Source organism: Jaculus jaculus, chromosome 4, assembly GCF_020740685.1.
Source record: "Jaculus jaculus isolate mJacJac1 chromosome 4, mJacJac1.mat.Y.cur, whole genome shotgun sequence".
In the NCBI taxonomy this organism is placed as follows: Eukaryota; Metazoa; Chordata; class Mammalia; order Rodentia; family Dipodidae; genus Jaculus; species Jaculus jaculus.
The window spans coordinates 16,578,066-16,604,888 of record NC_059105.1 but is presented as its reverse complement, the minus strand read 5'-3'; the positions used below and the strand labels follow the sequence as shown (position 1 = coordinate 16,604,888).

The following is a 26,823-nucleotide window of genomic DNA, read 5'->3' as shown; positions in this document are numbered from 1 at the left end:
TAGTAAGCTCCACATCCAGTGAGATACTCTGACTCAGAACATAAGCTGGAGCTAGAGAGATGTCGTGGTGGCACATGCATCATCTAGAGATTGCTTGCTGTGACTAGAGGTGCTGACATGCCCCATTCTCTCACACTCTCTCCAATAAATTAAGCTAAAACACTTAAAGAAAATAAGATGGAGAGTTACTGAGGGTGACACCAGACATTGACCTCTAGCCACCACATGAATTTGTACCCCACAGACACATACGCTACACTCTCACACATTCACACATACACAATCACTATGCACATGTACATGCAGAAAATAGACAACAAACATGTTTAAAGATTGCAAAGCACAGCTCTATGTGAGAGAATAATCCAAGTGTGTGTAAATGATTGCTCAGCACCTACCACAGACCAGTGCCTTCACTGATAGTTCTCCCTTCAGAAAAGATGGCCAACAAACCAACTGCTGTTCAGGTAATGACAAGAAGATCGTGTAAGTACTATGACTCTCTATGGCAGGAAACCACACATCGTGGGCCAATCACACAGGGCACTTGTACCAGGAGAGCCTCATGATGTGTAGGCCTCCAAGCAGCTTTTAAAAATCTTTTTATTCTTATTTATTTGACAGATAAAGAGGGAGAGAGAGGGAAAGAATGGGCATGCCCGGGCTTCTAGCCACTGCAGACGAACTCCAGACGCATGCACCCCCTTGTGCATCTGGCTAATGTGGGTCCTGGGGAATAGAACCTGGGTCCTTTGGCTTTGCAGGCAAATGCCTTAACTGCTAAGCCATCCCTCCAAGCATCTTTGAAATGGGAGGCTGTGGGTTCCTTCTGCAATAACCCCTTCTCCTCTGATTTCTACAGTTGGGTTTTCTTATATGCTATGAGAAAAAAAATATATAGTTGAAAGTACTATCAGGGCTGTCCATGTCAGCCCTCTGACCTTCCAGCAGTTGACTAAAGATGGTCCATTAGTTGATAAACTCTTTTATTTCTTTATTAGTTATGCACATACGTAGTGTGTATGCAGCCATGTTGGTTCCATTGTTAGTCTCCTCCCTGTCCTCCCCCCTCCGTAGGGACCCTCCTCATTGGGGATTGTGGGTCGACCATTGTGGGGGCAGCCATCAGTTATGGGGAAGAGGCAGTGTCTCTGTGCATAATGTCCCAACTTGTGGCTCTAACAATCTTTCCTCACCCTCTTCCGTGAATTTCCCTGAGCCATGTTGGTTTCATTTTAGGTCTACTTCAGTGATGAGGTCTTGGGTGCATCTATGTCTCCAATATCTGGTTTGGTAGAAGTTGAGTGATCTCTGTGTCTATCTCCTTCACCCTTGTGCTGGTACCAGGTTCACCAAGAAAGCAGCACTCTTGCTCATTTCCCTAATTACTCTATGGTTTCAGCTGGGGCACTGATGAGGTACGATGGGCTGAATCTCTCCTCAGGTCCTGCGTCTATCTGAAAAAGAGAAGCAGATTCTTCAATGGACAGTGAAGTCAGCACCAGATAAATGGGATAGCCATTATTACTTTAGAGGGAATTTAATAGGTGTAGGCCCTCTTGTAGCTCAAGATTGGTGGGAGCTTGATATTGGAGAGTGGACTCAATTTTTGGATATGGTTCTGACTTGTTTCCCAGTCCAGCTATGGGTTCTGTTCTACTGAGCAGATCTGTTAGCCAATTCAAGAGCAGTTGGTTACCCACTATGGCTGTGTGCCACTATTGCACTTCGGTGAGCATCCCATAAGGTTGTTTGCAGCTGAGTATCTTAGACCACGAGTTGCTTGGACAGATGTTGGCTATTTTCCCCCAGTTGCTCATGTAGCACCTTCTGGCACTAGACAAGCTATCAGCTGATGAACTCTTAAGAGAATCTTCACAGCCTTTCCTTCTGTTTCCTTCAGTGCTTCCTCAGAAGGTAGGGGCACTCAAACAATTCTATTAGAAATTCTATAGAATAAAATTCAGGATAAAACATGAAAGGAGGGTCAGTGGAAACGATTCAGTGGGTAAAGCCCTTGCCGCACAAGCGTGGGTGCCAGAGTGCACCTCCCCAACCCTCGTGCACAAATGGGGCACAGTAGTATGTGTCCCCATTTCCAGTGTGCCTACAGTGAGATGGCAGGTAGAGATGGGACAATTGGAGGACGGAGACCCGCTAGCCTGGCAAACAAAGCTGAGAACACCAAAGAGACTCTGCCCCAAACAAGGTGGAAGGCCCAAGACCAACACCTAAAATTGTCTTTTGACTTTCCCATGTGTGCTGTAGAGCACGCACGTGTGTGTGTGTGCGTGCGTGTGTGTGTACATGCACACACATAATCTCTCTCTCACAAATATACAAGCACAAATTTTTAAAATACTTTTATTTATTTGCAAGCAAGCAAGAGAGAAAGGAGGAGATATTTATTTGTAAAGAAGAGAGAAAGAAGGGGAGGGGAGAGGAGAGAGAGTGAGAGAGCATGCACCAGGGCTTCCAGCTGCTGTAAGTGAACTCCAGATGAATGTGCCACTTTATGCATCTGGCTTGATGTGGGTAGTGAGGGATCAAACCCAGGTTGATAGGCTTTGCAGACAAGCGTCTTAACCACTGAGCAATCTCTCCAGCCTCTGGATTTTCTTAAAAAGGAAAACAAAAGTGGGGGGGGGGTAGAAAAAGACCAAAGTACAATCAACTTAGTGGCAGGCACACTACACACATCACTGTGCTTCACCTACACAGTTTTCTCCTGTTGGCTGTGCTGTGAGGAAAAGCACACTCCTCCCAAAGGCCATTTTCCGGGGAGAATTGGAGAATTATCCGCGCTTCCATGTCTCGTGTGAGGAAGACTCCATTCTCTCCACTAGGTGTTCCTCTCTCCGGCAGGAAGTCAAGCCCTCTCTCGTTGTCCATTGTCAGCTGCAGAATTCAGCCTCCTTGAGGGAAGAGAGCAAGTGAGCACAGCACAGAGACTTGTCCTTATAGAGGAGAGGAGAGAAAAGAAGAAAGGAGAAGAGACTGGGCGGAGGGCGGCGGGGAGAGTCAGAGGAAAGAGGAGGAGGCGCGTGGTGGGAGGCTGGAGGGGACGCGGGTTCGTATCTGGGCTGTTGGGTGCTCTGCGCCTTGGACCACCTTGCTGCAGCTGTTTCTATACCGTGAGAGGAAGCGATGCAGAGGGCTGGAAAACGACAGAGATGCAGATGTTCCTAGAGGCGGAGATCCCGTCTGCTGGAACCTGACCCCAGGAGTGTGAAAACAACACATACAGCCTATAGACAAGAAAGAAACTTCAAAAGGGACCAGAACATGCACAACCTAGTCTCTAGTGAGCGTTCATTATCAAATAAATATATTGGCTATGTAAAATAAATATATTGGCAGTATATAAATAAATATATGTAGTCCAATTGCTGGAAAACCAAGCCTATTGGCTCTGGAAAATCGTGTCCTTCATCAATCATATCTCATAGACCATGGATATCCATAGAGAGAAAGTGGCTCAAAGACAAGATTGGTAATTCAATGAATAAGAATACATCAAAGGATGGAGAGATGGCTCAGCAGTTAAGGTACTTGCCTGCAAAGCCCAAGGACCCAGGTTCAATTCCCTAGTACTCATGTTAAGCCTGATGTACAAAGTGGCACATGTGTCTAGAGTTTGTTTGCAGTAGTTAGAGGCCCTGGTGTGCCCATATTCTCTTTCTCTTTCTGCCTCTTTTTTTCATCTTAAACAAATAAATGAAGTCTTTTTTTTAAAGAATACATCAAGAACTCACAAAATAATAGCACTTGCAAATATGGAGTGTCCTATAAAGTATATTTGGAAACCTACTGGCTACCATGCTCTGGATGGTGTGGGCCCTGGAATAGCCAGCTTGCAAGAACCAGTATACTATCTAGAACATTCCTCCTACTCAGAAACCAGCAAGTCCTCCCATGTCAGGCCGAGGAACTTTGGGACAGAATACTCCTTATAAAACCCTAGAACCTGTTAACTCCCAGCATTCCCTAGTGACTGTGTGACTAGTCCCACAAGGCTTGGAAGTCAGCAAAGTTCAGGCAGGAAGGCTTCTGTAAATCAGAGACCAACCGAGGGCACACAGTAAAGGGAGTTTAGGAAGGAAGTGGAGGAAATAGTGGAAGCGGTGGTATTGGCATCCCCTTTGCTGGGACGGCACCTTCACCACCCACTACTGGCCCAGCCCCCGGCTCAGCTCCTGGTTGCCAGCATGGCACACGGACCCGCCAGACTTCTCAGCACAATTCTACCACTTCAATATCTTCTGGTGGCTACAGATAAACTTTCTTTGGGACTGTCCAATTTTCCCCGCACCCTCATGTTCATGGAGGTTCACTTTATTCTCAAGCTTCAGCTGCTGGTGGGCCACCACCTCCACCTCCACTAGATGACATTCCCAGGTCTGATGACTCCTCACCTCCACCCTCTCCCCCATGGGCGACGGAGATAAGGAAGTTGCAGGGGTTCAGTATAGAAATCCATAAGCAGATGGGAGCCCTGCACGGGCTCCCAACAATTGTACCGAGAAAGCTGTAACAACATATGATCATGCAGAAGATGGTGAGCGATCACTGATGGAGGGCGTAATCATGGATGCTATCAAGAAAAGGATGGCGGGGCTGGAGAGATGGCTTAGCGGTTAAGCGCTTGCCTGTGAAGCCTAAGGACCCCGGTTCGAGGCTCGGTTCCCCAGGTCCCACGTTAGCCAGATGCACAAGGGGGCGCACGGGTCTGGAGTTCATTTGCAGAGGCTGGAAGCCCTGGCGTGCCCATTCTCTCTCTCTCCTCCTCTGTCTTTCTCTCTGTGTTTGTCGCTCTCAAATAAATAAATAAATAAATGAACAAAAAAAAAATATTTAAAAAAAAAAAAAAAGAAAAGAAAAGGATGGCGGCTGCCGCGAAGGAGCCTGCAACTGAATGACTTTCCTGGGAACCACATTGAATCAATTATGCACTAGATTAATTTGTTTTGTTTCTTTCAAGTAGTTCCTTATTACTCAGTCATTCTGTGGGATTATAATGGTTAACAGGAATGTCTTAATATGTTTTAAAATGTGCCCGTCTTTTCAGGACGTGCTATTTCTTTCTTTTGTTTTCAAAAATTCTTTTATTAACAACTTCTGCGATTATAAAAAATATTCCATGGTAATGCCTTCCCTCTCCCCACTTTCCCCTTTGAAACTTCATACTCTGTCATATCCCCTCCCCCCTCAATCAGTCTCTCTTTTATTTTGATGTGATGATTTTTTCCTCCTATTATGATGGTCTTGTGTAGGTAGTGTCAGGCACTGTGAGGTCATGGATATACAGGCCATTTTGTGTCTGGAGGGAGCATGTTGTAAGGAGTCCTACCCTTCCTTTGGCTCTTACATTCTTTCTGCCACCTCTTCTGCAATAGATCCTGAGCCTTGGAAGGTGTGATAGAGACATTACAGTACTGAGCACTCCTGTCACTTCTTTCCAGCACCATGATACCTTCTGAGTCTTCTCAAGGTCACTGCCATCTGAAAAGAGAAGATTCTCTACTAAAAGTGAGAGTAGCATTAATATAAGGATATGAACATTAAGAGAAGTGCTTACTGGGCAGTTTGATAAGCATAGTATATACATTTAGCCAGACAGCAGCAGAAGTCACACCCCTAGGGCTCATACCTACCCCTGTTTCAAGTTTTCAGTATCAGGGATGTATTCCCTCTCATGGAGCAGGCCTCTAGTCCAATTAGAAGGCAGTTGGTTTCCACCATGACAGACGTGACACTATTGCACCCATTGGCTCATTTGGCCTGGCTGGCCAAATATAAGGCTTGCAGTGTCCACTGTTGAGTATCTTCACTGGTGATTTCTCTTTCTCCCATTGAACTGCATGCAGAATGGCTTCTTCCAGCTTTCTGTCAAGGGCATGCTATTTCTTTTTTTTTTTAATTTTTAAATTTTTATTAACATTTTCCATGATTATAAAAAAAATCCCATGGTAATTCCCTCCCTCCCCACCCCCACACTTTCCCCTTTGAAATTCCATTCTCCTTCATATTACCTCCCCATTACAATCATTGTACTTACATATATACAATATCAACCTATTAAGTATCCTCCTCCCTTCCTTTCTCCACCCTTTATGTCTCCTTTTTAACTTACTGGCCTCTGCTACCAAGTATTCTCCTTCTCATGCAGAAGCCCAGTCATCTGCAGCTAGGATCCACATATGAGAGAGAACATGTGGCGCTTGGCTTTCTGGGCCTGGGTTACCTCACTTAGTATAATCCTTTCCAGGTCCATCCATTTTTCTGCAAATTTCATAACTTCATTTTTCTTTACCACTGAGTAGAACTCCATTGTATAAATGTGCCACATCTTCATTATCCACTCATCAGTTGAGGGACATCTAGGCTGGTTCCATTTCCCAGCTATTATAAATTGGCATGCTATTTCTTTAATCTTTTAAAATATTTTGTCTATTTGTTCATTAGAAGGAGAGAGAGAGAGAGAGAGAGAGAGAGAGAGAGGGAAGCAGATAGAGAGAGAATGGGTGCTCCAGGGCCCCTAGCCACTGCAAATGAATCCAGACACATGTGCCACTTTGTGCATCTGGCTTTATGTGGGTACTGGGGAATTGAACCCGGGTCCTTTGTCTTTGGTGGCAAGCGCCTTAATTACTAAGCCACATTTCAGGCCAGGACATGCTGTTTTCTTGGCAAATTTTAATGTCTGTCTGTAAGCTTAAATCTTGGAGGTAACCTGTATATTGCTGAGGAGTAATTTATATAAGAAGCTGCCCATGGCTGGTTGTGCCCATGTGCTTGCAAGCTTGTAACTTTATGATCAGCCTACATGTTCTGGGGACATGGGCTATGGTACTTCACACATGATGCAGATTCTATCAGGTGTTTCAGCAGCATGGTTACTACCACTTGTCAGACTACTATTCAAATCAGAAATATAACATAAATAAATGGGCATGGTGGCACACGCCTTTAATCCCAGCACTTGGGAGGCAGAGGGAGGTGGATCGCTGCGAGTTTGTAGTTACCCTGAGACTACACAGTGAATTCCAGGTTAGCCTGGGCCACATAGTGAGCCCTGACCTTGAAAAACCAAAATAAGAAAGTCAGAAAACATAAATGCTAGGGCAGGCCATACTTTTTACTTCGATTTTTTTTTTTTTTTTTCGAGGTAGGGTCTCACTCTGGTCCAGGCTGACCTGGAATTAACTATGTAGTCTCAGGGTGGCCTTGAACTCTTAGCGATCCTCCTGCCTCTGCCTCCCGAGTGCTGGGATTAAAGGTGTGTGTCACTACACCCGGCCTTTTATTTAGATTTTTATCTTTAAAAAAATATTGAAGGCTGGAGAAATGGCTCATCAATTAAAAGTGCTTGCTTGCAAAATCTGCTGGCCTAGGTTCAATTCCCCAGCACCCATGTAAAGCCAGATGCACTAAGTGGAACATGCATCTGGAGTTTGTTTGTAGCAGGAAGAGGCCCTGGCTTACCCATTCTCTCTCTCCCTCTATCTTCTCACAAACAAACCAATAACAATTTAAAAATATCGAGTTTAGGGCTGGAAAGATGGCTTAGTGGTTAAGTGCTTGCCTGTGAAGCCTAAGGACCCTGGTTGGAGGCTCGATTCCCCAGGATCCATGTTAGCCAGATGCATGAGGGGCGCATGTGTCTGGAGTTCTTTTGCAGTGGCTGGAGGCCCTGGTGCACCCATTCTCTCTCTTTCTCTGACTCTCTCTCTGTCTATTGCTGTCAAATAAATAAATAAAAATAAACAAAAACAATTTAAAAATATCTAGTTTAAGGCATGCATAACATTTTAATAGTTGAAATATACTTAAAAACTAAGGTACTCCCAATCTGTATAACATTTACCTAAAATACTCATTTTTACTTGGGTCTCTAAGGTCTTCATGTGAAACAAAGGATTAACTTTAATGCTGTAATTTATATCTAAGTATTTTATGAGTGATATTTGCACTGTAATTTTTTTCCATTTGTAAATATATGTCAACACGAAGTATCCCTTCCTTCATTGGTATGCTTTAAACACACACGCACATGCACATACAGGTTTATTACAGAATTATGATTCTTATTTTTCAGTATGTTAACTTGGAAAAAATTAGTATTGTTACAATGTGTCCCAATAGCCACATTATAGTTTTTTGTAAATATTTTATTTATGAGCTAGAGACGGGGGGTGCAGAGAGCAGGAAGGATAGGGAGAGACAGGCAGAGAATGGGGGTGCCAGGGCCTCTAGCCATTACACACTAACTCCAGACATATGCACCACTTTGTGCACCTAGCTTCTGTGGGTACTGGGGAACCAGACCTGGGACCTTAGGCTTCATAGACAAGTGCCTTAATAAGCAAAGTCATCTCTCCAGACCCAGCTAGCTACCTTCTGTAGTTTCTCGTTGAAATAGAATGTTTCCATAATGTAATATAAACTTCTGCTTAAATTTTAACTGTAATCCTTTATAATAAACAATTTTTCTATAACAAAATTTTGGATACTGTTAAGATATAACTAATGTGGCACTCTCTGGATAGGTAGAGTGGGCATACACATTAGGAAATCTCTCAAATCACTATGCATATCTCCCTAAATTAAAGCTGCTCTCACCCTTGGTCAGACAAGGTGGAAGGTGAGGGCTGACACCCAAAGTGGTCTGATCGTCATGTGTGTGGTGGCACATGCACATCCACACTCATACGTGAAACACACATGAATAAAATAAACTAATTTTAGATGAAACAGAGTAAAGGTATTTTCCCCTTATTCTTCCTTCTAGGAGGGTCTCAAATGGGAAGAATTTGTACTAAGGGAACCTTTGCCCGCGTCTGCGGCTCGTTGCATTGTCCTGCTTTGGGAGAGAGGTGTGATTAGCACTTATTGGGCACAAGCCAGGGATGTTGCCAAAAACCCTGCAATGTTCAAGATAGCCCCTCAGACATAACTAATTGGCCTCAAATGGCAGTAGTGCCACGGATGAAAATCCTTGCTCTGCGAATTTGGGATTATGATACAAGGTTGGCTTGCTATACATTCAATGAAAATGCAATTACAAATCCCTATTTTAAAACATTACTTCACTCCATTCAGATGTGTTTTTTTTTTTTTAATATTTAGAAGAAAAGCCACAAGGAAGAACATTTCTAATAGGGGTTAATTATGAAATGCATAGTTTAGAGAAGAGATTATTTTCCATAGTGACGAGGCATCCATCACAAGGGAGGGACAGCAGAGTATGTTAGAGTGTAACTGCCAGGTAAATATTTTTCTGACTCCTAAGAGATGTCATGGGTCTCTCACAGGGGTAAGGCTGTCCAGATTAGCTGCTACTTGGCCTTTCTCTTCTGATCTTAAGGCTGATCTGCCGCCATCCATGATGTACAGTCAATGCTTTTGAGATCCTTCCCCTTGCTAATGGAAAACTCTCCGCTTCCCACAAAGGGCTGGATGGAAGGGTCTGATGAGATAGGGAGAGGTCTGCCTTTGTTGATTTCTGCAGAATGCCATTCTAGACTTAGTCCTTTCTCCCAGGAAGCTCGTGTTTGAGGTCTGTGAGTTCCCTTAGAGCCTGGCCAGAAGCTGGATAGTGTTGTGGTTTGAGTGTGAAATATTCACCATAAACTCACGGGTTTGAACATTTGGTCCACATCTGGAGGTGTTGTTTGGGAAGGCTGTGGAACCTTTGGGAGGTTACTGATCATGGGCCTTTTATAGCTGAGCCCACTTCTGTTCATCCTCTGCTTCCTGACTGTGGACGCGATGTGCCCAGCCAGCCTTCTGCTCCTGCTGCTGTACGTTCCCCACCACGATGGACCTTATCCTCAGAAATTTAAGTTAAAACAAACTCTTTCCTTCCTTATGCTGTTTCTTGTCAGGTACGTGGTCACAGCCATTAGTAGCGTGTCTAGTACAGGTAGACAGTCTTATCTCAGTGTACAGTCCAAGGAAATCCACATAGAAAATTTACATAGCAGGGTTTGAAACCCCAGCCTCTCTTTTTTGGGGGTTAGGTCATTTTCTTACTGATTTGGAATGCTGGAAAAAAATTAACTGAGTGAGAGTCAAAACAACACTCAGTTTTCAGTTTTTTGGCAAGTAAGGTCTAATTTTCTCCTTTTACACTGAAATAGCAATATTGTCTGCTGTGTTCATGGCCCCTTGACTTACCTCATCTTTCTGGATCAGCTCTTTCTCACTAGGCTTCTTAGAATTCCAATCTGTTTCATCCATGTGAGTGAGCGATGGCTCCTGATGGAAGAGACAAGGCAAATGTTGAGTGGACCGTTGAGGGACAATAGAAGTAAGTACTCCAAATCTTGATTTCCCTGCCTGCCCCAGTGACAAAGAGCCAGAGAACAGAGATGCTGTTTTGTGTGGTGGGTAAGTTGGGACTGTGGAGGAGGCAGAGACAGCAACAGAATTAAACTCAAAAGCAGCTTGGCAAAATAGGGCCCTGGGGCTGGAGAGATGGCTTAGCGGTTAAGTGCTTGCCTGTGAAGCCTAAGGACCCCAGTTTGAGGCTCGATTCCCCAGGACCCACGTTAGCCAGATGCATGCATCTGGAGTTGGTTTGCAGTGGCTGGAAGCCCTGGTGCACCCATTCTCTCTCTCTCTCTCTCTCTCTCTCTCTGTATCTGTCTTTCTCTCTGTGTCTGTAGCTCTCAAATAAATAAATAAATAAGTGAACATAAAAAACAGGGCCCTGATGAGCATTGCCTTGACTTGACTTTGCTATGTTCATCCATCTGACCATCCATCCACCCACCCGTCTGTGAATCCGTCTGTCCATTGAGTCCCATTCTGCTCAAGCGCATGGTGGAAAGTGAAAGTGGACCAAGATCAGGTGGATCCACTCTCTCCTGAGGTTGAACAGTGAGTAAGGGCACAGGCCTAGGCATCGACACCCTAGCTTTGTCTTCCTGTTCTGCCACATCTCTGAGCAAGTTCTTTCATCCTTTTCTGTCTCAATTTCCCTGTCTGGAAGGTTGGAATGAAAACAGTACCTATATTAAAGATGTTCTCAAAGGACTAAGTGAAAAGTACCCAACACTGCACAAAGTCTGGCACAGAATGAGTACTCTGTAATATTTGCTATAGAGGTTGGTGTGAAGGATTGGGACAGAGAGATGTATGAACAAGTGATTGTTGGCTCTCCATGGAGTCCTCATAGATGGGGTTCATTAAAAGAATCTAGGAGGGCTGGAGAGATGGCTTAATGGTTACGGTGCTTGCCTGTGAAGCGTATGGAACCCAGGTTCAATTCCCCAGTACCTACATAGGCCAGATGCACAAGGTGGCGCATGTGTCTGGAGTTCATTTGCAGTGGCTAGAGGCCCTGGTACACCCATTCTCCCTCTCTTGTTCTCTAATAAATAAATAAATAAATAAATAATTTTTTAAAAGAATATAGGAATTTTTTCTTTCTTTTTTGGTTTTTCGAGGTAGGGTCTTCTTGCTCTCTAGTCTGGGCTGACCTGTAATTCACTCTGTAGTCTCAGGATGGCCTCAAACTCACAGTGATCCACTTACCTCCCGAGTGCTGGGATTAAAGGCATATGCTGCCACCCCTGGCTGAATATAGGAATATTAAGGCAGGAAACAAGTAGCAAAGAATAAACAAGATCATCCTAAAAGACCATTCTGGACACTATATTTTTTCTTTTCATTTTGATAGAATAATGAAATATTGAAAGATAAGAAGTGAATTCAGATACCAAAAAATTGTGCATAGTACTCACCCCCAACCAAGCAGGGCCACCTTGTGTCCCCCTTGATCATGGGGACAGCCTGCCAGCTAGGTACAGTCTCTTGTGTTGGGCTCCTGGGACCACCCTAACGAAATACCTCAACCTAGGTGTCATGAACCAATAGAAATTTATTTTGTCACACTCCAGAGGTCAGATGCTGGAAATCAGCATCACGGGGTTCAAATCATGGTATTGGCAGGTGAATCTGTTTGCTAAGGATGCCATAACCAAGACCCACAGGCTGAGAAACTTAATCAACGGAAATTCCTGAGACCGGAAGTCTAGGGTCAAGATGATGGCTGGTTAGCTTCTCCCAAGGCCTCTCTCTGGCTTGCGGACAGCTGCCTTTCACTGCCTTGACCTCACATAGCCTTCCTCTGAGAACTTGCAGCCCAGGTATTGCTTCCTTCCTGTATAAGGATGCCTGTCTCTTTGGATTAGAGCCCCTTCCTCATTTTTGACTTGAGTACCTTTTAAAGGTCTTTTCTCTAGGCGTGGTAATATTCTGAGGGACCTCTTGTGTATATAACTCCCTCCGCTTCCTTTAGAAGGACAGCTGTGACTACATTTACGACTTACCAGGATAATCTCTTCATCACAAGGTTCTTTTTTAAATCTTTATTTATTTATTTGAGAGAAAGAGGCAGAGAGAGGGAGAAAGAGAGAGAATGGACACACCTGGGCCTCTAGCCACTGCAAATGAACTCCAGACACACGTGCCACCTTGTACATCTGGCTTCCATGAGTACTGGGGAATCGAACCTTGGTCCTTATGCTTTGCAGGTGAATGCTTTAACTGCTAAGCCATCTTCCTAACCCAAGATTCTTAACACATCTGTGAAGACCCCCTTTCCTCAATAAGATAACATTTGCAGTTCCTGGAGGTTAGGATATGGATATCGTGAAGGTAGGAACATTCTTCAACCTGTCATAAAACCTGCCATTGCACAAATGGAAAACGTTAGGCCCTGTAAAGTGTTGCAACCTGCCAGATATGAGAGTGAAAAGTGGCAGATGCGGTTTTCCAGACACCAGGGTCTGAACTCAACCCATGGCTCCTTCCAGGCCACATAGCCGCATCCCATATAAAAGCAGGCTGAGAAATGAGCTGTATTAAGGAGACCCTTATTGGGCCTCCAGTGGAAATCCAACAGCAGCTTGGCAAGGCCTGGGGCAGAGGATCCCCAATTCTCAGTTTACTTAAGGTGAGCCCAGAGACTTCTACTGTGGTCAAGCACATTGCTCAAAGCAAGGGATGCAGCCTGAGCCTCAGATGCACAAAGACTGAGTTTACTCTGCAAAGTGTCTCAGGCACAAAGTGCCAGAGCTGCCCAGCCACTGTGGGAATCCCAGTGGGCAGGCTGAGGCAGGAGCTGGTGTGTATTCGCTTCGGGAATGAGCCAGCGGCCTCGGAAGAACTTGCCAGGTCTTGTTGATAGATGTAACCAGCTAGGGTGAGGATGGTAACCTGCTGGCAAAAAGGGGCAGCCCTTGGCCTGGGTCGTGGCTGTGAGAACCAGCCCCTGAGTGGAGGATCCCAGGGTCAGGCAAGGCTTAGCTGAGCTGGGGTACAGAGTACAGACAGGACTCAGGAAAAAGGGGCAGGCAGTGGAGCTGTCGTCAGAAACCCCTCTTCATTGCTGGAAAGAGGAGACAGGAGCCTAGTCCCTAAAGAGGGGATAAAAAACTTCTAGTGGCGGTGTCTCACATTTTAAGGCTCATGTTATTAGTTGAATTGTGCACTGCCCTCCCCCCATTGGTCTGTTGAGGTTTTAATCTCTAGAACTTCTGAATGTGACTGTACCCAATTATAGTACTTGATGAGATTGTTGAGGTAAGTCGTAATCCAATATGACGGCATCCTAATAAGAAAAGGAAGTCAGATATGGCCATGTTCAAAGGAAATATAAACACAGGAAGAAGACAGCTGTCTATGTGCTGAGGAGAGATGATGCTTCAGAATGCACCAACCCTGCTGGTATCTTGATCTTGGGCTTCCAGCCTCTGGAAGTATAAGAAAATTTATGTCCATTATTTAAGCCTTCCCCCAGCCCAGTCAGAACCAGTTGTTATAGCAGGCCAAGAAGGCTAACACAGCCTCTTGCTAATCAACACGTCAAGTCTTTCCCAGAAACCTTCTTGGAGGTCATTTTGCTTGGTCAAAATTTCTTTATTTCCCCCTTTTCAACCTTAAGATAAAGTTAAAGTGCATAAAGTTATGAAGAATGTTAAATGCTCATGTCCTTGTTATTCAGTATTATGAACCATAAAAATATTTCCTTCTTGATTCCAGCCCTTTTAATAAAAATAAGGAAAGCATTATGAACATGGTACAATGTGGTATGACTACAAGCCCCAGTCTTTCCCTTTTCTTTCCCTCCTCAGAGATAATCACTCAAGCAGCTGATGCAGTTTTTAAATCCATGTGTCTATGAAGAGCATTTGATGGCATGTGTGGGTTTTAATTTTTTGCAATCTTGCTACATGAATTGTAGACCTTGGCTCTACCCTTTCTTAACCTCATGTTTGGTATTTCTCAAAGTATGATGAGCAAACCACTGTACAAGAGATGCCATTAACTGATACAGGGACTAGCAGTGTATGAAATAACAACACTGGGTGGAATATGGCAAAATTAGGCCTTGAAGATGAAATAAAAAAGAAATCGGGGGTGCTAATTATTAGAAAAAGTACAGGCTCTATGCTTTTAGCAAATGATATACCTGGTTAGATTTTCATGTCATTGTCATTTTTCTAGGTATTTATTTTTATAATTACTTTCTGTAAAGTAGTAATATTGGCTTCCCATTTATAAAGTTTTATTAAATGATAAGGCTAGTCGCTAAATAAATTTACTTAAGAGGAAATAAACTAGGATGATGTAAGTTAAAATATTAAGCTAATAACAATACAGATGATATGAGAACATAGATTGGTGAAAAGTGAGATATGTGCATGGGCATATATTATTTGCTGAGCACTCTGCCTCTGGACCAGAATGTGTTCTCTATGTTATTTGCTGTAATCCCAAAGAAGAGACAATTAGCTTCTGAGAAGGAGTCAAGTAGCTTTGTTAGGTAGTTTAGGGTAACTGGGCCCCCAAACTAAAAACCAGAAATGCCCTTAAGTCTGCCCTTGCAATCTCCACTAAAGATCAGAGAAGGACCTCACCTCGCCTTATCTCTTGGTGAAAGGCGTTACCTAGATCTATTTTTCCATAAACAATCTGAGCCCCTCCGTAGGAGAGAGATTGCCTCTCCTAGAATTTAAATCTGATCTTGGCATTGTGGTTGGTTAAGCTCAGCCCCCAAATTTGTCTTCATGGCTGGCCTCTTCCTGAACAAGCATGTAGTCCAGACCAACCAGCCCTCACTCTGGCTCACCTGAGCCTGAAGGCGAAGGAACCATTGTGAGTTATAGACAGATGCTTACCAGGTGGGCCAGCCCCTCTCTATGCGGGCTGTTCTTCTCTTCTGAATTTCCAAGTCCTGGTAAGCTTCCCTTCATCTCAGCCCAGATGGAGATGGGATGGGACAAGAGGAGACCCAACCTTACTCCTGCATGGGCTCTCTACCCCTCCTGCCCTCCGTGTGGCAGGAGCTCTGCACGTTCGCCCCTTTCCTACCCTAATTACATCTCTCCAAACCTTACACTCTGGTCTATGGATTTCAATTCCTTAAATTCATAAGACAAGAGTCTGGGGTGCCTTAACTTTATTGGTGCATTGGTATATTGGTGCATTGATAAGGAACCCCAAAATTCCTTCCCCCCCTCAGCAAATTAGGAAACTGAAGCACAGGGTGGAACAGTGGCCAAGCCTGTACTGAACGGCTTCAGAAGGCTGTGCCACATGCCTCACCCTCCTGTCTACACATTAGGCTTAAAAGCAGCTAATTGGATGAACTCAAAAGGCTGTTGGAAGTCGGGATAGGGCAGGTTGTGAACTGGCTTTGTCACCTGCGTCAGCACGTGCTTGGTGTTGAAGGCCCTGAACTTAGGTTTGAAGCTCTGCTGCCACCATCTTGAGATTCTTTATTTTTTTACTAAAGAAATTTAAAAACATTAAAAAAATTATTTATATATTTGAGAGGGAGAGAAAAAGGTAGCGAGAAAGAGAGGGAGAGAAAATGGGCTTCCAGCCACTGCAAACAAACTCCAGAAGTATGTGCTGCCTTGTGCATCTGCCTTTATGTGGGTACTGGGGAATCAAACTTGGGTCCTCAGGCTTCGCAGGCAAGTGTTTTAAACCATCGAGCCATCTCTGCAGACCCCCATTTTTTAAAATTTATTTATTTATTTGAGAGTGACAGAGAGAGAGAAAGAGGCAGATAGAGACGCAGAGAGAGAATGGGCACGCCAGGGCCTCTAGCCACTGCAAAGGAACTCCAGACGCGTGTGCCCCTTGTGCATCTGGCTAACGTGGGTCTTGGGGAATCGAGCCTCGAACTGGGGTCTTTAGGCTTCACAGGCTAGTGCTTAACCACTAAGCCATCTCTCCAGCCCTGCAGCCCCTTTTAAAAGCTCTGATGCAGCATCTCTTGTTGGTCTCATTACTGTTTTCCAGCTTTCTGGAACCTCTGCTATATCTGCCTTCTTTCTTGTTGTAAGCACACTGGGATTATAGAAGCCCCACACAGAGACTTTTTCATGGAGTCTAGGCATCCAAACCCAGGTACTCAGAGCTACAAGGCAAACACTTTATCCTCTGGACGATCTCCCAGCCTCTTAGATTCTCTTTTTTTAAACTTTATTTTTATTTAGTTATTTGAAGAGAAAGAGGCAGGTAGAGGGAGAGAGAGAATGGGCATGTCAGGGCCTCCAGCCACTGTAAACTAATTCCAGACGCATGCACCCTCTTGTGCATCTGGCTAACAGGGTTCCTGGGGAATTGAACCGTGGTCCTTTGCCTTTGCAGGCAAGTGCCTCACGCTAAGCTATCTCTCCAGTCCCCTCTTAGATTCTTAATGCTTTGATTATATTTGTAAGCCAAGTCAGATGGGACAATAGAGCATTCAAAAGAGGTTAAGGCGCTTGCCTGCAAAGCCAAAGAACCCAGGTTCAATTCCCCAGGACCCATGTTAGCCAGATGCACAAGGGGGCATACACGTCTGAAGTTCATCTGTAGTGGTGGGAGGTCCTGGTGTGCCCATTCTCTCTTTCTCTGTCAAATAAATTTAAAAATACATATTTTTTAAAACGAGGTTTGCAGCCTAGGCCCACCTGTGGCTTACCTCCACATCTCCTTGAGATGGGTTACCTATCTATTTACGATCCTGGCCCCTGGGCTCTGATCTCCTTTTCCATCCCCACCCCGCAGTGATAACTGCCCTCTACCCAATATAGTGGCCCACACTCCACTACTAATTCTCCCTGGCATGGCTGCAGGTACAGACAGGGCCGGAGCTGGGCGTGTTCCTCAGGATGTCTCACGTGGGGCCAGGTGTGGCTGTCTCTCCCTAGACTTGCAATGCCACGGCTTGTTCCGTGGTCAGCTGAGCATGAGCCTGTACCCACACTCCACCCACAGACTCAGGGCTCCAGGACCAAGGCTTCAACCCCCAGGGAAATCGCCTTTGATCACGGGTCTAGGCAGCTGTATATTCATGAGAATGCACCCCACTTTTCATTTCCCTCTGGACCCTATGAATCCCAGAGCTTGGCTGGAGAGTTTCATAAGCCGAAGAGGTACTCAGTGTGCCTCTGTGTATTCAGGGTGCATCCACACAGAAAAGCAGGAGTATGATGGGAAAAGCCCAAGAGACAGGGTAAGTGCTTGGGGAAGCACCTAGAGGCAGAAGAATCTACACAGATATAGCTGAACACAAATGAAGAAAGCCCCCAAACTTCAGCTCGCCCCTCAACCCATCAACTTGCTATATGGGCTTTTGTTTACTTCTCTTTTAAAATATGTTTATTTATTTATTTACAAGCAGAGAGACACACAGAAAGAATGGGCTCACCAGGGCCTCCAGCCACTGCAAATGAACTCCAGATTCATGCGCCATGTTGTGCATCTGGCTTATGTGGGTCGTGGGGAATTGAACCTGGGTCCTTTGGCTTTGCTGGCAAGCACCTTAACCACTAAGCCATCTCTCCAGCCCTGTTTGACCATCTTTGAGATGAGGTGAGTGGACCAGAGGGCATAATCTTAGTATAGGATGAAAATCTATGGACATATGCCCAAATGCTTGACCTTTTACACGACTTCTGATCATCATAGTTTTCCCAAAAACTGAGTGCTGGATCACAGAGCTTTGGGCTGAGGAATCCTTGAATGTGAAGTGCCCTGAAACTCCTTTCTGTGCCCAACCTGCACTAAGACCATGCAACAGCAGAAGCTAAGTGGGTGGGAGACTGGCTGAAATAAAGTAGCAAAATGAGTCTGCAGCGGAAAGAGATCTGGGGCAAATGTAAAGTGAAGAAGCTGGGGTAATGTGTGAGGCTATAAAGCCAGACAGCAAAAAGAAAGGACACAAGGAAAGAAGAAAGAGAGGAATGAAAAACAAAGAAAGTTACCAAAATGCCGAAAGCAGAAAGGCAGAGCGAGTCTTCCGTTAGGCAGAGGCGATTCGTGAAATGTTTGTGCTGTGGCCTTCGGTGGCACTTATGTAAATCTCACAGTGAAGTGGCAGCTGCCAGCCTGCTCTCTAATGGGACACAGAGTCCGGGCCCAGCTGGCCCAAGCCCTGGGCAGACAAAGTGGGTAGACAGTGGCTCCAAAGCAAGAAACTCTGGGCCTTGGGGGAAAAAAGAGGGAGATGATCAGAGACGCAAAGTTAGGAGAGCAACATTGCAGGCAAAAAAAAAAAAAAAAAAAGCCCAAGTTCAAGAAAGGAAGACCCAGTGCCAGGGGAAAGGAACAGAGAGGTGACTCACAATGCTGAAGAGATAACATAGATGGGAATTTCTGATGTCCATGAGAAATGTTCTTGTTTATGGAGGAGACACGCAAATACTTGTGTCGCACGTTTTATTATGTAATTGCACAATTTGTACAAAATGAAAGACACACGACAAGAATAAATGGTAGTCGTGGGCACCTGGATTGGAAAAGAAGACTCCCCAAGGAGTGGGCCAGGCTGACCGCATGGGGGAGGCACAGCCACCCCCACCCAGCGCAGGCCAGGAAGAGCCCCGGGAATCAGAGCCGGCTTAAGGCTGCACTCCCGACACGCGGAACAATGTGACTGCAGTTATTTCAGCTATTTAAACTGTGGTTTCGTTACTCATCAAAAGGAGAAAGTCAGATTTGTCAGGACTCTGTAGCCAGAGGGTTTACAGGCTCCCGTGGAAAGAATGTGTGGGTGAAATATTGTTAGCTGTAAATTACTTCACATGCAAGAACTTATTTTCTTTGCTCATTTATTTGTTTATTATCGGCCCAAACATTCCCTTCTTCTCCCAGCTAAACACCATGTCTTCACAACGTTGAGCAAAGTCAGGGTACTATAAACCCAGCACCCCCTGCCCCCCGCCGCCCCCGCAGTCCTTTATTGCTGTTATTGGTAAACATGCTTTACCTGTCATTCTTTCATCTGTTTCTTCTTAACTCATGATGACCCAGACCCTGCTGAGGGTCAGAATCCCACCGATGACCGGTGGGAGGGAAAATGATATTTTTTGTCTTGTGTTGGGGTGGTATATTGGCGAGATGGGTTTAAGTACCAGCAACAGGAGAGAAAGAGTTCTGCCCACCTCCCTTCCCACTGGAACTCTTCAAGGCTCTATTTTGATGTTTGTCAGCCAAAGTGGTTGTCTCCCTACTTCTCTGGGCACCTATCTGGAACAGGGACAGCCTTCCTCATTTTAATTCCCTTGTTTTTATGATGGAAATTACCCCAATTAAATTAAGCCCATCCTAGAAAACCCTACTTAAACCAATTGCCATAGTTATGGAATTTGACTCCTTTTCTTTGAATTACGAACTCTTGAAGGACGATAGTTTTGTTTCTCCAAACTTATCCTAGACTCTAAGTCCCACAGTTCATATATGTAGAAGTGAGACCAAAAATAAATAAATAGATAACATCTGTCACGGTTCTGAGGGAACTGATACTTCGGAAGGAGGCCTTCGCACCTCTCTTTAACCTTGCTTCTTTTTGGGTTGACTTCTAAGCCTGGCCTAGGAAAAGCTCAGTCCTAATCACAGAGGCACCCTTTGGGGGTTAAGCACAGCCAGCTGGAGAGCTGGGGCAACAGGAAGTGCTGTACTGAGATAGCGGTGACGCTTTGTGTGGGTCAATGTCCCACACTGTCCCAGGGAAGGGTGCCACGGCGATATACTGTGTGTTTTAGCTACTTCCCTCATTGCTTGTAACCGCTCCTGAGAAGAGGCTGCCAAAGAGACAAAGGATTTATTTTTATTTTTTAGCTTTTAGTTTTTCAAGGTAGGGTCTCACTTTAGCCCAGGCTGATCTGGAATTCACTCTGTAGTCCCAGGGTGGCTTTGAACTCATGACGATATTTTGGCTCATGGTTTGAGGATAGAGGCCATCACGGTGGGGACATCTTGTCACATGGCATGGACCATTAAACAGAGAGAGAGAATGGGGCCAGGAGTGGGACTTGGCTACAATACCTCAAGGTTAGTCCTCAGCAACCCATTTCCTCCAGCTAGGTCATATCTCCTCCTAAGGATTTCACAACCTTTCAAAACACCACAAAGGGTTCAAACACATTAGCCTGAGGGGGCATTCCACGGTGAACACCATATCACTGTGGAGCTCATAGCCACGGGTTAAGTCTTGACTCCTACTCCAAACAATTTGCATAAAACCCCGTAATAAAAGACTCAAGTAATAGCCTTCATGCAAGCCCCTTCCCAGTCCTACCCTGACTGCTCCCTAATGTGGTCCCACTCTCCTCTTGTCCCTTTCAGTGGACAGCATAAAGTGGCATGCATGTTGTGATAGTAACATCAAAGCTGCCATTTGTGGGCTTCTGGGCCAGAGTTTGATGCCCTAGCACCCATATAAAGCCATGTACACAAATGTGGTGCATACATCTGGAGTTCATTTGCAGGGGCAAAAAGCCCTGGCACACCCACTCTCTCTCTCTCCAATAAATACATAAAATATTTCTTAAAAAGTTACAGTTTGTCCATTTTTAAACACTTTATTTTATCTATTTTATTTATTTATTTGAGGGGGGGGATAGAGAGAGTGAGAATGGGCACGCCAGGGCCTCCAGCCAATGCACTATCTTGTGCATCTGGCTTACATGGGACCTGGAGAATCGAACCTGGGTCCTTGGGCTTCACAGGCATACACCTTAACCACTAAGCCTTTGGGGTGTTTGTTGTTGAGTTGTAGGAGTTCTTTATCACTGTAGATATTAATCCATTGTCAGATACATAAATGCATTGCAAATACTTTCTCCCATTTTGTGTCAGCTCATTTTCTGTTGCTAGAACAGAGTACCTGAAATTTGGTAATTTGTAAGGAAAGGTGTTGATTTTGGATCATGACTCTGGAAGTCCATGACTGGGTGGTAGCATCTGGCCAGAACCTTGTGCAGTTCCATAACCTGGGAGAAGAGCGGAGGGGGGGGGTGGGCTTGCGTGGAGGAAGCAAAGAAACAGCTCTTCCTGGCCTTAGAATGGGCTGCTCTTCAGCAGCCAGTCCAGTCCTTTGAGAAGGATATTAATTGGTCTTAAAGATCCAGTGACCTTTAAAAGTCCCACAACCTCTCAATGCATCCGAAGACAAATTTAAACATGAGTTTCAGAGAGGACAAACCACATTCAGACCATGTTCTTTCACTCTTTAATTTTGATAAAACCCACTTGATCTATTTGAATTTTGAATTTTTGAAAATATTTTATTTATTTACTTATGAGAGAGAGAGAGAGAGAGAGAGAGAGAGAGGGAGAGAGAGAGAGAATGGGCAAGTCAGGGCCTCCAGCCACTGTCAATGAACTCTGGATGCATGTTCCACTTTGTGCATCTGGCTTACGTAGATACCGGGGAGTCAAATCTGGGTCCTTAGGTTTCTCAGGCAAGCACCTTAACCTCCAAGCCATCTCTTCAGCTCAAATACATACTGCTTTTCTTTTCTTTTTGAGGAAGGGGTTGCTGTAGTTCAGGCTGGCCTGGAATTCACTATGTGGTCTCAAGCTGGCCTCAAACTCACAGCAATTCTCCTACCGAGGCCTTTTGAGTGCTGGGATTTTATAGGTATGTGCCACTATGTTCAGTTTATCTGAAATTTTTTCCCCTTGCTTATGCTTTTGTGTTATACCTAAGAGATCATTATTGAGCATAACATTATGATGATTTTCTTTATATTTTCTTCTAAGAGTTTTCTTAAAAAATTTATTTATTTATTTTCAAGCCTAGAAAGAGAGATAGAAGAGAGGCAGACAGAGAGAGAATGGGCGTGCCAGGGCCCCTAGCCACTGCAAACAAACTCCAGATGCATGTGCCCTTTGTGCATCTGGCTTGCCTGGGTCCTGGAAAATAGAACCTAGATCCTTTGGCTTCACAGGCAAGCGCCTTAACCACTAAGCCATTTCTCTAGCCCTTCTTCTAAGAGTTTTATAGGTTTAACTTTGTAAAAAAAATTATTTATTTATTTGAGAGAGGGAAAGAGGCAGGCAGAGAGAGAGAGAGAGAGAGAATGGGTGTGCCAGGGCCAGCCACTGCAAATGAACTCCAGACGCATGTGTTACCTTGTGCATATGGTTTACGTGGGCCCTGGGGAATCGAACTGAGGTCCTCTGGCTTTGCAGGCAAGTGCCTTAACGGCCAAGCCATCTCTCCAGCCCCAGGTTTAACTTTTATGATTAAATCTTTGATGTATTTTGAGTTAATTTTTGCACAAAATATCAGATAATGGTCCCACTTCATTCTTTTGCCTGTGGCTATCCGGTGCCATTCATTGAAAAGACTGTCCCATTAACCAGCCTTGGAACCTTTACTGAAGCCAGTTGTCCATATTAAATAGCTCCTTTCCTGCCCCGTCTCTACACTCTACATCGCTGACGTCAGTCTGGCACTTCAACTCGTGCTGTTGTTAGGAGGCTTCCGCAGTGGCAGGACACCATTTTGCTGCTCTCCACCTCAGATGTCACTTCTCCTAATGTGACTCAAAAGTGAACTCGAAGATCCCACAAAGATAAGTTGCAATTGCTTTTAACTTGGGTGAATATCTTACTCACTTCTCCAGTGTCACAGAGGTCCCAGCGTGGAGCCAGACCGAGGCCCTCTACCCTCACTGTAGAGACCGACGGATTCAGCCTGCACTGACGAGTCGTCTGGGTTGTAACCACTGTCTTGCCCGACATGTGACCCTGGCACACATTGTAAAGCCTATAGGATAAGCAAAGCCATAAAGACAGCTCAATGTTTAGTGCCACAACTGGACTCTTTCTTAACTGACATTTGACATGTTAATGGTTTTTGGAGAAAGTGCAGGTACGTTTTGATTGACCTTTGCATAGCTTAGCATATAAACCCTAACCCCTGCTCTGTGACGTGAGTTCCTAGGTTGCCCTCCGACCAGAGATGCACTTCTGTCTATAAATCCCACCAGCCCGCTCCATTCTGACCAATCCTGGATGCATCTGCCTCTTTCTTCAGACTCTTGGCACCCTCCACTTTTGGGGGCTTTTGGAGCATCCCACATGGACAACTCCTCACTCTGCCCATCCCTGAGTTCTGTCCCAGCCCCAAGCAAGAGGTATGAGAAGGTGAGGCCCTATTGGTTGTGAGGTCCTAACTGTATAGCCAGTCGTTGAAAAAGGGCACACAGGCTTAGTTTTCAAGACTTTGGGCTTTAGATTTATTCTCAAAAGTCTGACCATCCATAATCTTCAGCACGTTTAACCAAATTCCTCATTCCTTAGGGAAAAATTATTGAAACCAAAGATTATTGAAAGTCCACAGTGGGCTCTTGTTTACTCTCTGGAATCTCCACAAAAGCTTCCCACAAATCAATTCCTCTAATTGAAGAAAAACATACTGTCTACTTGGCAAGAGCAACATTAAGATACAGCCGCAGATGCCCCTCCCAGCAGACACCCGGGCCCTCAAATAAGTGTGCTGGAACCCCTGCTGCCCAGATAGCCCAACCCTACACACAGATGACCACCTTCTACATAATGCTAGAATTTTGCCTTGGTCACTGTATTATTTCTTGTCACTCTAACAAAATACCTGAGGCTTAAGATTGAAGGTACAGTCCATCATGAGGGAGAAGTCCTGGGAGCCGGAGTCACGGTGCACGCGTAGAACCTGACGTTCATGATGCATCCTCTCTCCTCCGTTAAACCTTTCTGGTGACACAATCGTGGGTATGCCCAGAGCTGTGTTTCCGTTCTAGTTCCAAATCCAGCGAAGTTGACAAGGAAGATTAACCTTGACCGTCACTTGCCTACCAGCTGTAAACGCTGTTCGCACACATCCTTTACCTTCCTGTTGCCCTCCATTTGGTGAGCCAACCTTTCCTGATCACTGAGATCTGTCCCAAAAAAGGAGCCCAAGGCAATGACGGAAATTCACCAGCCAGGCCATGTTGTCCAAGTCGCCTTTCCTCTCGGTCTCTCAGCTCCTTCGTAGTTGAGCAAGGACCATAGACCCAGTTGACCTCCACTTGCGCTGTGGTAATATGTACTTTGACTAAATCCCCCTTCTTGTCCAGATGCCTCAGCATGCGCAGCTCTCAGGCTTTCATCTTCTGACTTCCTGCTGGGCTCTTTGTGGCCTATGCACGGCTATAGTTCAAGCTGACCATTTACACTCCTCAGCCTGAGTGTCTGGTATCTGAGAAGGCCTCGAATTTTTCTTCATTTGATCGGTGTGACTAAAGATTCCTTTTATCTTCTTTTAAGGAACTGTTGTTATATACTTATCTATTGCCTTTTTTTTTTTTTTTTTTTTTTTTGCATAGGGTCTTGCTATGTATCCAAGCTGCCCTGAATCTTATTGTTTAGTCCATGTTGGTCTTGAACTCACGAGTTTCTTATCTCAACTTCCTGAGAACTGGGATTATAATATGTCGCCACCATGTCTGGCAGAAGTATTTTGGGTTTTTTGGCCTTAGTTTTCCTTGAATTCTTTTGTATTAAACTAAATTTCATTTTATATCCCCTCTTCCCTGCCCCCATTCCACTGAGGGCCCTCCTCAGTGGGGTTATTGGTATTCACACTGGGGTCCTGAAGGTCTCAGTCAGTCTTAGTGTGTGTCAAGGGGGTGGGAAGGGAGACGGTGCCTGTGACTAATCCTATCCACTCTGTGACTCTTTCAATGTTTTCACACCTTCTTCCACAATGTTCTCTGAGCCTTGGCAGGTATGTTATGAGTCTGACTTAGTGCTGAGTGTTTTGTAGTCTCTGGTTTTCTGCTTTGATGAGTTTTAAGTGACTACAACATCTGTAGCCTTCTCCCTGGAGTTGGTTGTCAGGCCAACAGTGAGAGCAGCTTTCATGTCACTGCTTCCTGTGCAGTGTCCCCTGGGCCCCGGGAAGATGTGGTAGAGATGACCCTGAGAGGGAGTCAGGTAGCTTTGTCAGGCAGTGCTGGTGCCTGGGCTCCTGAAGGTCAAGGCAGGAATGTCCGCCCTTGCAATGTGCACTTGCCAGACATCAAACGATCTGACTTCTTGACTAGAGGAATTCCCTAGATCGCTTTTTCCACAAACCACCTGAACCCTTCCTGGGAGGGAGGCCCCCTTTCCTAGAATTTAAATCTAATCCTGACATTGGGGCTGGTGAAGGTCAGTCCCCAGAACGTAATATCATGGCTTGCCTCTTCCATAATCAGCCTCTAGCCCAGACTAATCAGCTCTCGCTCTGGCTCACCTGAGCCGGAAGGTGGACCCCCATCGCAACAAGGTTATAAATAGATGTGTTGCAGGGGACAAGCCTCTCTCAGGGCTGCCTGACCAGCTAGCTGTGGCCACACATGTCTGTCACTCCAGTGCTTTGGAGAGTAGAGACCATAGAATTGCTGTGGCTCACTGGTCAGCAATTTGGACCAAAACAACAACAATAAAACCTAGCAACTTCTGGCCCAGTGAGAGGCCCTTCTCAAGGGTGCACACAGGATGCTGGATGGTCTCTGGCATTTACATTTATGCCCACAGGGCACACCACATCTGCACACACATGTGGATATACCACATGCACATATACCACACATACTACTGTCACTACACACACACACACACACACACACACACACATATGCAAATAAATAAACAAATATTTTTTTTTAAAAAACCTCCTTGAAGATAAAATTTGTGCAGTGATATGCTCCCCCGCCCCCAGAAAGTAAACAATTTAGTGACCTGGGAAATGTATGCATTTGGGCAACTGTCACCATACCCCAATTTTCAAATATTTCCGTGTCCTCAAAAATGGGAAATGGGCAGCATTTGAGGTGGCATAATAGAGAGGACTTGGTTGCAACTATCTTGATGCAGATCCACACCTCACGTGGCAGGCTGGCCAGAGTGTACTGGCACTGGCAACCAGGACCGCTGGGTAACTGCCTGGTTTTAGAACGTGGGCTTCTCTTCCGACATTTTCTTGGATCCCATCAGGGATGTGGAACTTTTCATGTCCTGATTTATCAGATAATTTGTGTGTGTGTGTAGATAGGCTAGTAACACCAGGGGTTTTCCTCAATTGCTCTCTATTTTATCTTTGAGATGGTTTCTCAGTGAGCCTGGAACTCATCCATTCAGCTAGCCAAGCTGATCAGCAAGTCCCAGATGCCCTACTGTCTCTGCCTCCCCAGGGCTGGGATTACAGCTGCATGCCGTGGTGCCTGGCTTCGTATGTGGGTACTAGAGGTCCAAACTCAACTCCTCATGCTTACATGGCAAGCACATTACACTGAGCCATCTTCCCAGTTCCTTATCAGTTAACTTTAACTTACGAATCTCATCTCTCTTTTTGTCTTTTAACCATCACGAAATGGTTTCGAAATCTCCAACCTTCCAAGGCACAGACAGGTGATGGCTCATGCAGATGGCCTTTCTGTCATCTTGCCATTTGAAGACCAGGCCCAGCTCATTCGCTTTGGTCTCCCTGAAGGCTGTTCTTCACTCTGCAACCAGTGG

At 45.1% G+C, this 26,823-nt stretch overlaps 1 pseudogene; it reads left to right on the top strand.

Annotated features, from left to right (window-relative positions):
- Positions 1–3,828: 3,828 nt before the first annotated feature.
- LOC123460109 overlaps positions 3,829–26,823 on the top strand; it is a 44,791-nt pseudogene continuing 21,796 nt past the window's right edge.